The sequence below is a fragment of the Garra rufa genome, chromosome 25 (genome assembly GCF_049309525.1).
Source record: "Garra rufa chromosome 25, GarRuf1.0, whole genome shotgun sequence".
Classification (NCBI taxonomy): domain Eukaryota; kingdom Metazoa; phylum Chordata; class Actinopteri; order Cypriniformes; family Cyprinidae; genus Garra; species Garra rufa.
In genome coordinates this window covers 10416815-10427792 of record NC_133385.1, presented here as the reverse complement: position 1 = coordinate 10427792, position 10978 = coordinate 10416815, and the positions used below count along the sequence as shown (strand labels likewise).

The 10978-nt window shown below is 31.1% G+C and overlaps 1 protein-coding gene across 2 annotated transcripts in view; it reads right to left on the bottom strand.

Annotated features, from left to right (window-relative positions):
- The window catches only part of LOC141301726 (leucine-rich repeat and immunoglobulin-like domain-containing nogo receptor-interacting protein 1), a 127599-nt gene extending 118814 nt beyond the window's left edge, over positions 1–8785 (bottom strand). For both annotated transcript variants that reach the window (XM_073831923.1, XM_073831924.1), the window contains exon 1: positions 8584–8785. The gene's annotated coding sequence lies outside the window, so the exon portion shown is untranslated. The remainder of the gene's footprint in view (positions 1–8583) is intronic.
- Positions 8786–10978: the final 2193 nt, after the last annotated feature.

The following is a 10978-nucleotide window of genomic DNA, read 5'->3' as shown; positions in this document are numbered from 1 at the left end:
TCATCGAAACTTCTTCACCTCCCCTAATCGTGCAACTTAACATTCAAAGACTGCATCAAAGATCCACCTGACTTCAAAATCTGAGCAGACCATTACGCTTGTAGAGGCCAATAATCTCAAATGCATAAAAATGAATGGGCACGACTAGCATTACTGGTGAAAATCTCATGCAACTCCATCAAAATGAGGTCTTTCATAAAACAGGATAACAGCCTTCATGTCAAGAGCGAGTCTGCGATGTCTAAAAATCCCATCTCTACAGGCGGCTCCCTCGGATTTGGAGCAGCGTCTGTCTTTGCTCAGGCTGTTAATGAGCTGAATTCAATCACCTCTTTCTGATTGCAGGGGGCTGGAGGTGAGACAGGAAGACGTGCGACAGCATTTCTTATTCGTACGAGAATCTCCACAACCATTTCATTACCAAAGCACTTCAAAAGCAATCAGCTCTGACGGCGGAGATTTCAAAGGTGCGTTCACCCAAGGATACGCTCGCTTCTGTAGAGCTTCATGCAAAACGCCATCAAAACACCAGAGGAAAAACAAAAATACCTGAAAAACAAAAGGACGGCTCACCAAATGGGTCAGGACAGATGAAGCATTCAAACAAACATGATTTTACTTCTATAACACGTTGTGTAGGTTTGGGGCTTGATTTACGCAATGGAAACTGATTGGATGAGGAAATTTGGTCATGTGAGCCAAATTGTAAAGTCAGGTGGCAAAACAATTAATTACATTTTAATAAAAGACTACGACGTGTATTTAAAAACTAAATGGGGTCAATTTTGATGTTAATGTTGACTTTACTATTCCCATTGCTTTGATAATCAGTTCCTCATTTATTTGTTTACTCATTTCTTTCATTTAGTCATTAAATGACTGATTATGTAGAATTTGTCTGTCTCTTTCTCTCTCTCATTAGACCGAAATCCCATATTAATTCAGACGGAGAAAATGGAGCAGGGAAATTTTTTTAATCACCAAGGTAATTAAAATAATACAGTTCAAAAAGTGAGAGAGAGAGAGAAAGAGAAGAAGAGATGACAAGATTGTGTTCATAGATTGTCTTGTTTATATGATTTTCATGAGTGCATTAGTATGACTGTTGTGCATTAGTAGTGAATTGTAATTGTGAGTTAGCGCAAGGCAATTATGGCAAATCTAATTACTTTAGTTTTAGAAAATAAGTCAATCATTAAGGTAGTTTATGTGGGTGTTTGCGTCATAATGCTAAAAGTACTTAATGAGTATTTTTTTGCATTGTTTGAGTAAAAATATCTAATATATATATTAAGAGCTGGGGGGTGAAAACTTTTGGAATTTGAAGATCAGGGTAAATTAAACTTATTTTGTCTTCTGGGAAACATGTAAGAATCTTCTGAAGCATCTGAAAGCCAGCACTAAATGAAAAAAAAAAAAGTGATATTTAGTGAAAATATATATATTTTTTTACACATTTTAATTCTGTTCAAAAGTTTTCACCCTCTTAATGCATTGTGTTTTCTTCTAAAGCATCAGTGAGGGTTTGAACCTTATATAGTTGGATATTAGTCTCTGAGTTGTCCTCAGTGTGAAGAGATGGATCTCAAAATCATTCAGTCATTGTTGGAAAGGGTTCAAATAGACAAAAATGCTGAAAAACCAAAGAATTTGTGGGACCTGAAGGATCTTTCTGAAGAACAGCGAGCAGTTTAACTGTTCAAACAAGGGATTTATGAACAACTATCACTAAACTAAACAAAACACAGCTGTGGATCATTCAGGTAACAACACAGTATTAGGAATCAGGTGAATGTAAACTTTTGAACAGGGTTATTTTTCTAAATTTAACTGTTGTTTTCTCTTGTGGACTATATGTAAATGTCTTTCATGTGACATCTTATTCAAGTCAGTATTAAATAAAAAATAACATGTATTTTGTATGATCTCTCATATTTTGGTCAAATAATTAACATTTTGGAGTATGGAAAGTATGTAAACTTGTAAAGGCATACATGTAAACTTTTGACCTTATTTAATTTATTATTCATAATTAATAATTGAATTAGTAATAATGTCATATTTAATGATATATTAATATTGACATTTATTTATCTTTTTTAAAGCCTCTATCTAGCAAAACCTACTGATATTTAATCTTAAAAAGATAAAGTTAAAACCTAAAGGAAGTTTTTCTAATAAGTACTTGAGTATTTTTTGCTTTGTTTTAGTAAAAAAAATCTAACCATCCATAAAACGAGATAAATTGCTAAACTTTTCAATATTTAATCCATTACATATATTTTATTCATTTAATGAATAATTTATTGAATACTGTATCTAAATATTTAATTATATTAATGTTTGATATTTAATATATGAATATTTTATTCATAGCTTTAGTTTATTACATTTATTACTCGTAATATATAAAGATACATTTATGTCTCTTTTTAAAGCATTAATCCGGCTAAAAGGAAGAGTGTTTTTTTAATAAGCATTTAATGAATGTTTTGTATTGTTTGAGTAAAAAATATCTAACCATCCATAAAACAAGATAAACTGCTAAACTTTCTAATATTTACTATATTATTAAATATATCAGATTCATTTAATGAATAAAAATGTATTTAAATATTTAATTACATTAATATTTAATATATTAATATTTAATTCATTATGTTTATTACTCATAGAATATAGATACATTTATTTCTCTTTTTTAAAGCATCAATCTAGCAAAACGTAGTGTGGTTTATTTAAAAAAAAAAAAAAAAAAAAAGCTGAAACCTAAAGGAAGAGTTTTTCTAATAAGTACTTGAGTTTTTTTGCATTGTTTTTGAGCAAACAATATATAACCATCTATGAAACTAGATAAATGGCAAAAATTATAATATTTAATTCATTAGATATATTCCATTTAATGAATTTTTAACTAAATATTTAGTTATATTAATATTTAAGCCATAGCTTTAGTTCATTACATTACTCGTGAGATATAAAGATACATTTACCACTTTTTTTTAAGCAACGATCTAGCAAAACGTAAGTTTAATGAGGTTTAATACAAGAAAAACAAAGATATACTGGCTGAAGTTGAAACCTAACAGAACAGTTTTTCTAAGTATTTAATGAGCATTTTTTGCATTGTTTTTGAGTAAACAATATCCATCTATCCATAAATCTAGATAAAATGCTAAACTTTTTAATATTTAATTATTTAAATATTTTTTATTAATTTAACGAATAATAATAAATCTAAATATTTAATTATATATATTTATATTTGACATTTATTTTTTTATATTTCATTAATTGCTTTAGTTAATTACATTTATTACTCCTAAGATATAAAGATACATTTATTTCTCTTTTTTAAAGCATCAACCTAGGCAAACGTAGTAAAGTTTAGTCTTAAACCTCAGTATGAGCTTTTTTGTTTTGCATTGTTTTTGAGTAAAAATATCTATCCATAAATCTAGATAAAATGCTTAACTTTGTAATATTTAATTCATTAAATATATTTTTATTAATGTAATGAATAATAATAAATCTAAATATTTAATTATATACTCATATTTGACATCTAATATATTAATATTTAATTAATTGCTTTAGTTGATTACATTTATTATTCTAGATATAAAGATACATTTATTTCTATTTTTTAAAGCATTAATCTAGCAAAACACTGTAAAGTAAAAACACAAGATGTATTGGATAAAGTTGAGACCTAATTAACCCAAAATTAATAGTTAATATCTTTATTATAATCATTTTAAGTTTGAAAGCAGCAGTTAACATTTATTGGACAGCGTGGAAACATATGTGACCCTGGACCACAAAACCAGTCTTAAGTCGCTGGGGTATATTTGTAGCAATAGCCAAAAATACATTGCATGGGTCAAAATTTTTTATTTTTCTTTTATGCCAAAAATCATTAAGAAATTAAGTAAAGTTCATGTTCCATGAAGATTTTTTGTAAAATTCCTACTGTAAACATATCAAAATGTAATTTTTGATTTGTAATATGCATTGTTAAGAACCTAATTTGGACAACTTTAAAGGTGATTTTCTCAGTCTTTTTGATTTTTTTGCATCCTCAGATTTCTGATTTCAAATAGATGCATCTCAGTCAAATATTGTCCTATCCTAACAAACCATACATCAATAGAAAGCTTATTTATTGAGCTTTCATATGATGTATAAGTCTCAGTTTTGTCAAATTTAACCTTATGACTGGTTTTGTGGTCCAGGTGGTTCAGGGTCATATTGATGGTCCAGTTTTTTTATTTTTTTACATTCTTTTAATATTTAACGCAATTTTGCTTCTCGAATAAATGCATTTTATTTTAAGTCTATTGTACTAAAAGCCTGGTTGAAGACGCTGATTAAGAAAATGCTTTTGGAGTGCATCATTTAATGACTCATCCTTGTTGAACTCCATAAACCCCTTTTTTCGACTACATACAATGTCCTCTGTCTCCTTTAAAAGCTTTTATTGTGACTGCTGTCATTGTCCTCTCCGGCATGAATAACAGCAGCGCTCTGTTCGCACGCCTCTGGATCAGAGAATCGGCCGTTCACACACACCGTTCTCACCCCAATTTAGCTGCAAATTAAATGTCAGCGTCTGGCACGGAATTCTGATCAGGAAACGCTCAGATGAGAGCAATTTGTCTTTGATAAAAGGCGGCGAGCAGACTTTTCCTTTTTCATTAAACGCGTTAAAAGAACAGATGTACGAGAGATGGATTCTATCTGTCAGGGCTTTGACGGTTATCAACCCAAAGCAACACCATCCAGAACAATCAGATCTGCTGTGAGGAGAGCACAGAACATCGAACATGACACCGATGGATCTGGGAATATAAGGTCACGCTCTCTCCACTTCGCTCTGTCTTTCTCTTTCGTACGTGATAATCCATCCTGATGTTCGTGTCGGCTTGGAGGCAGAGCCCAGAGTGATGGCCCGAAGCTTGATGTGCGTCAAACATCACAGGCTCGTCTCGGGTTCCTGTACGCACCTGAACGCACATATTCTCCTTTATAGACGCACGATGGATCCCTAACGGGCTTCTGAACCGAAGCGCTATGGGCGGAAGGTCACGTGTGAGGCATTGTTGGCCGGGAAGCACCTTAACCATCTTCAACAATGAGCTCCTGGAAAAATCCACTTCACGTTCCCTCGGGAAGCTGCTTTTCTTTGCCAAAAGAAAGATTAGTCTTCCTCTATGAAGCTGCCAGAGGCTGCAAGGCAAGCTTTCTGTGGAGTGCTGATGTCCACCTGGAGCTTCTTCAGTTCATCAAGAGCAAGGCCTTCTGTAGAAACAGATCCTCTGGGTAAACCAAAACCTCATCCATCTTTACTCAATGTGTGTGAAACGGACAATGAGAACATATGACTATGAATTTTCATGGCTACACAATACACTTTTTAGGTAGAGAAATTGTATTAGAAAATGGCACAAGATCGATTCAACCTCCCGTTGGCCTTGTGTGCGCCAAGCCTCAGTGTGTTGGAACTGAAAATCGACTGATAACTGAGGGAGACGCACTATATGGTGGCTATGGTCCTGCCACTGGGATGCGGTTCCAACTGAAAAGCTTTTAACCAAGGAAACAGACAAAGAGAGTCAAGAGGAATTATGCAAATCTGGAAATTACCGCTGGATTCAATTTGCACGCAACAATTCCCAAACTAGGGGAAAATATCGCTCCACCACTGTAATCCGAGTACCTGATACAGCATTTTGAAATGCTGAAAGCCAGCTCGATTGCTGGTTATAATGCTCTTCACTATTATTACTGATGCCATGACAAGAATGACTGTCATTGAAGTAATTAAAATAAATGAATTTTTTTTTTTTAATTATTAAAAAATAAAATAAATAAATAAATAAATGTAGGCAAATTAAAAAAATTTGAAAAATAAAAAATAAACATTAAATATAAGAAGTCAACAAATAAGTAGAAAATTAAAAATGAAACTGAAAAATAAACTGAAAATAAAATATATACAAAATAAAATAAAATATACATTAATCATGTTACAGTTTCTAATATATTAAAAAAGTCAATTAAAATTAAACAAAATAAGTAGTAAAAAAATAAAAATTAAAAATAAATCTTAAAGTAAATGGTTAAATTAAAAATAATTTTAAAAGTATTAAAATAAAAAAAATGAAAAAAATGCTTTAAAAAGTTTTGAAAAATAAAAATGAAATAAAACATTAAAAATTTAAAGAGTAAATAATTACAATTAGTAATACAATTAGTATATTGTCTTACAGTTTCTAATATATTAAGTAAAGTAATTTAAACAAAATAAGTAGTCTAATTATAAAAAGAATGTAAAAATATATATATTTTTAAGTAAACTTTTAAATAAAAAAATAACTAAATAAGTAGTCAATTTAAAAAGCTTTGAAAAAAAAATAAAACATTAAATATTAGAAATGTAAATAATTAAAATAAGTAGAAAATTAAAAATAAAAACTTTTTTTGTAAAAATAAAAATTAGAATAAAAATATGTTAGTTCCTAATATATTACATTAAAAATGAAAAAAAGTAGTCAAAATACAAAGTTAATTTATAAAAATAAATTAAATAAAAATATTAAATAAATAAATAAATAGTACAATTAAAAATTACTTTAAAAAAAGTTTAGAAAACAAGGTAAGAGTTTAAAAGAAAAATGTAAAAAAAAAAATCTGAAACTATAAAAAGTTAAAAATAAAAATATATTAATTATATTATAGTTTAAAAATAAAACAGATTTTTTGTGAAAATTTAAAAAGAAATATATGAATCATGTTAGTTCCTAACATATTAAATTAAAAAGTAAATTAAAATTGAACAAAATAAGTAGTCAAATTACAAAGTTAATTTATAAAAAAAAAAATTTAAATAAATTAAAAATTAAAAATAAAAATGACTTTTTATAAAACAATACATATTACAATTAAACAGTAAATAAATAAAATAAGTAGAAAATTCAAAATAAAACTGAAAAATAAACTGAAATGACTTTAGAAAAAGTAAAAAAAAATAAATAAAAATATATTAATTGTTACAGTTTATAATATATTAAAAAGAAAATTAAAATTAAACAAAATAAGCAGTCAAATTACAAACATTAAAACGTTAATTTATAAAAAATTATATTAATTATGAAATCAATTATCAGAAAATTATGAACAAACATTTTAAAAGTTAAAATATATAAATATTAAAGTCAATAATTATTTAAAAAAATTAAAATAAGAAATCTCAAGTATTAAAAAAATAACAATTAGTGCATTTTATAATTTATAAAAAAAATTAAAATTAAAATAAATTATAATTATTGTAAATTATTAAATTAAAATAAAAAATAAAAACAATTAAAATTTTAAAAAATGACAAATTACTTTTAAAAGTTTTAATATTAAAGGACTCAAGACTTTTCTTTTAAATTACCAAATAAATAAATAAATCTCAAGTATTAAAAAAAACTATTAGTGCATTTAAAGCCTGGCTGCTGAACACTGAAACAATACTGTAAATTTGACACTCAAACTCATTTTAGGTTGCTCCATCCAGACCTGATGTGGTAAACAAAAACAAAAATAGCCAAAAGAGTCAATAAACAGATGCTTCAGCGCATAATGAGTCTTTGCAGCACCATTAGCACCGACAAGCTGAACTTCCCCCAAAGTCATCAAACTCCCAACACAAAAAAAAACTCTGCTGAGCTCACAACAAAAGCAGAAAACGAGATGCCAGAGTATCAGCGTACGTCACAATCCATCTCTGAGAAGCGAGACCTGTCTTACCTTCAGACCGATCAATCACTAACACAGTCCCAAAGAACGCTGAAAATCCGGACGTATCGAGATTTCACTGACCGTGAGGTTAGATTTCCCAACGGCAGACATGATTAGAGTAATGATGAGTAATCGACCACCATTTAATCGAAAAGATATTGTATGATATGCTTTAAAAAAAATCATGTTTTGGGTTTTAACGATGCATAACTTACGGCTTATTGATCGAGGGATAAACAACAGCCATTAATGTTCAAACCTCAGTTTCTTTAAATCCCTCCGGAGCCTTTTTAGCTCCATATAACTGGAGGGAAGAGAAGTGGAAACTGCTATTCCGCTATTCCGCCCATGACGCCTAATCACATTTCTCTCTTATTAGTTTCCAAGCGCACCGAGAGAAATTAAGGCTGAAGTGGACGAATCTAATAAATATTGATGTTCATTACAATCTCTCAGAGCCTTCTCTACCTGTCTCTCTCTCTCTCTCTCTCTCTCTCCATCGTTCGTTTCTCTAGATGTGTCAGCTGTACCCACAATGCCCCTCCCTTCCAGCTCTTTAAATGATCCGCCTGTCCTGTGGAAACAGAAGAGGCAGAGAAACTGGCTGGTATCCGAACATACCAGCATTTCTCCAGACTAAATATAGCCGTCGCACGCTTTGATGTCTGAAATATTAACGGTATCTTGCGCAAACGCGCTCCAAAAAATTCAAAGCTCCTTCATTTGATGCCAAACCACAGCGCACCTGCCTTAAAGCGTTTTACCTCCAAAAAGAGTGATAAAAACACCTCTTACCGGACGTTCAATGACAGTTTGCTTTGGCCGTCCTTAATGTGCGTCCGTATCCACGGGGAAGGAATTATATCCAGAATGCTGATGCGCTCCGGACTCACAAAACGCACGCTTGATGAAGAGCTTGCAGACGCATCCGTGATCCACCTGCTTCCAACACGCATGAACACACAAGCACGCTCCGACCACACCGACACACACTCGAGCAGAGGGCGTACCTACAGTCAGCCAACGGAGAGGTAGAGTGAGAGACGGAACGAGAGAGAGAGAGAGGAGAGAGAGAGAAGAGAGCGTTAGGACGGCACAAGGTGGAGGGAGGAAGTAGAGTGTGGGAAACCGAGAGAGAGAGAGACAAAGATGCACCAATCACATTTGTTCTCTTCATTGCCATCACAGTAGCTGTTTTCTGATGGAACAAACTGTCCCATGGGGAAAGGAAAATTACAAATGAGATCTCTGGAATATCTCAATGGCTTTTCCTAGATGGGAATGAGATTGAATGGGGGGATCCTTGTTGTCTTCATCAGTATTTTTTTTAGCTTGTTTTACATTGAAAACATCCTGAAAACAGGATGGCTTTTTCCATTTTAAATCACCTCAGGATTTCCTTTGGAGCATCACATCAGTGGGATTTTAAATCACAAGCCATCACAGAATATACACTACCACTCAAAGGGATCAGTAAGACTTGTGATGTTTTTAAAGAAGTCTCTTATGCTCATCAAGGCTGCATTTATTTGATTAAAAATATAGAAAAAAAAACTGTAAAATTGCAAAATGTTATTACAATATAAAATAACGGTTTTTATTTTAATACACTTTAAAATGTAATTTATTCCTGTGATGCAAAGCTAAATTTTCATCTGCTGTTACTACAGTCTACAGTAGTAGATCTCCATCACGTGCGTTCCGCTCAGGTTCTGCCGAAGCGGCAATTAATACACAGAGACGTAAATCTCTGACAAGCTACGCCAAATCACACTCAAAATCGAATGTGAATCGAATGTGATTTTGAGCGCGATTTGGCGTAGCTTGTCAGAGATTTACGTCTCTGTGTATTAATTGCCGCTTCAGCGGAACCTGAGCGGAACGCACGTGATGGAGATTTACTACTAATCAAAGCACCGGCTTCATTGACTAAACGCGCCTCACAATATTGTTCGATTTATCGTCCAGCCCTACTTGTAATATGATTTTGATGTTCACTTTCCATTTTCAATGTCTGATTTTAAAATGGTTTTCAAAGGATGAATTTTGAGATTTTAAAGTTTTCAACTGATATCATTTTTTTATGATTTCTAAAGTGTGTTAGAGCAACGAGGAAATCCGTTTGTGACAAAGAACAGAACTGTTATGAAGTAGATTTTTGAGGTGCACTCTTGTCATAAATTCATCTATCACTTTTCCTACATAATTTGTAACAAAAAATATTTTAAATATCCATTTAGGAGCTTAGGAACTTTCCAACGATATATAGTTGTCATGATTAGGATTTATTTGTAAAATGGTGAAGTAAACTTAGGGCGCCCCACAGAGAGGGCGGTGACTGTTAAGGGGTGTCACATCCTTCAGAAATCATTCTAATATGCTGATTTATTATTAGAATGATCAATGTTGGAAACAGTTATGCTGCCAAACATTGTTTTGGAACCTTCTTTTTTTCAGGATTCTTTGATGAATAACTAGTTAAAAAAAGAAAAATCTTTTCTAACAATGTAAATCTGTGCTATCACTTATTATTAATTGAATACATCCTTGCTGAATAAAAGTATGAATTTGTTAGAAACCCTTTCTATTTTAAATAGTTTTCTGTAGTTTTGAACAAATGAACACAGCCTTGATGAGCATAAGAAACTTCTTTAAGAAACATTAAATATCTTACTGATTCCAAACATTTGAGCAGGAGTGTACATCCTATTATTCAAGTACAATTTTATGGGATGGCTTCTTCAACCAAGTTGACAATAATGTTTTTTTTCCACCTATAACAATATTACACTTGTTAAAATTTTATTAAAGTAAAGTATTTTTTAAGAAGTCTCTTCAGCTCACCAAGCCTGCATTTATTTGATCCAAACAACAGCAAAAGCAGTAATTGTGAAATATTTTTACTATTTAAAATTTACAGATTTAAGTTTGAATATATTTTAAAATGTAATTTATTCCTGTGATCAAAGCTAAATTTTCAGCATCATTACTCCAGTCTTACATGACCTTTGAGAAATCAATCTAATATGCTGATTTGCTGTTCAAAAAACATTTATTATTAAAATTATTATTATCAATATTTAAAAAGTTGAGTGCATTTTTCAGGATTCTTTGATGAATAGAAAGATCCGAAGATCGGCATTTGATCTAAAATGAGCTTTTGTAACATTATACACTTAAATACTTGGAG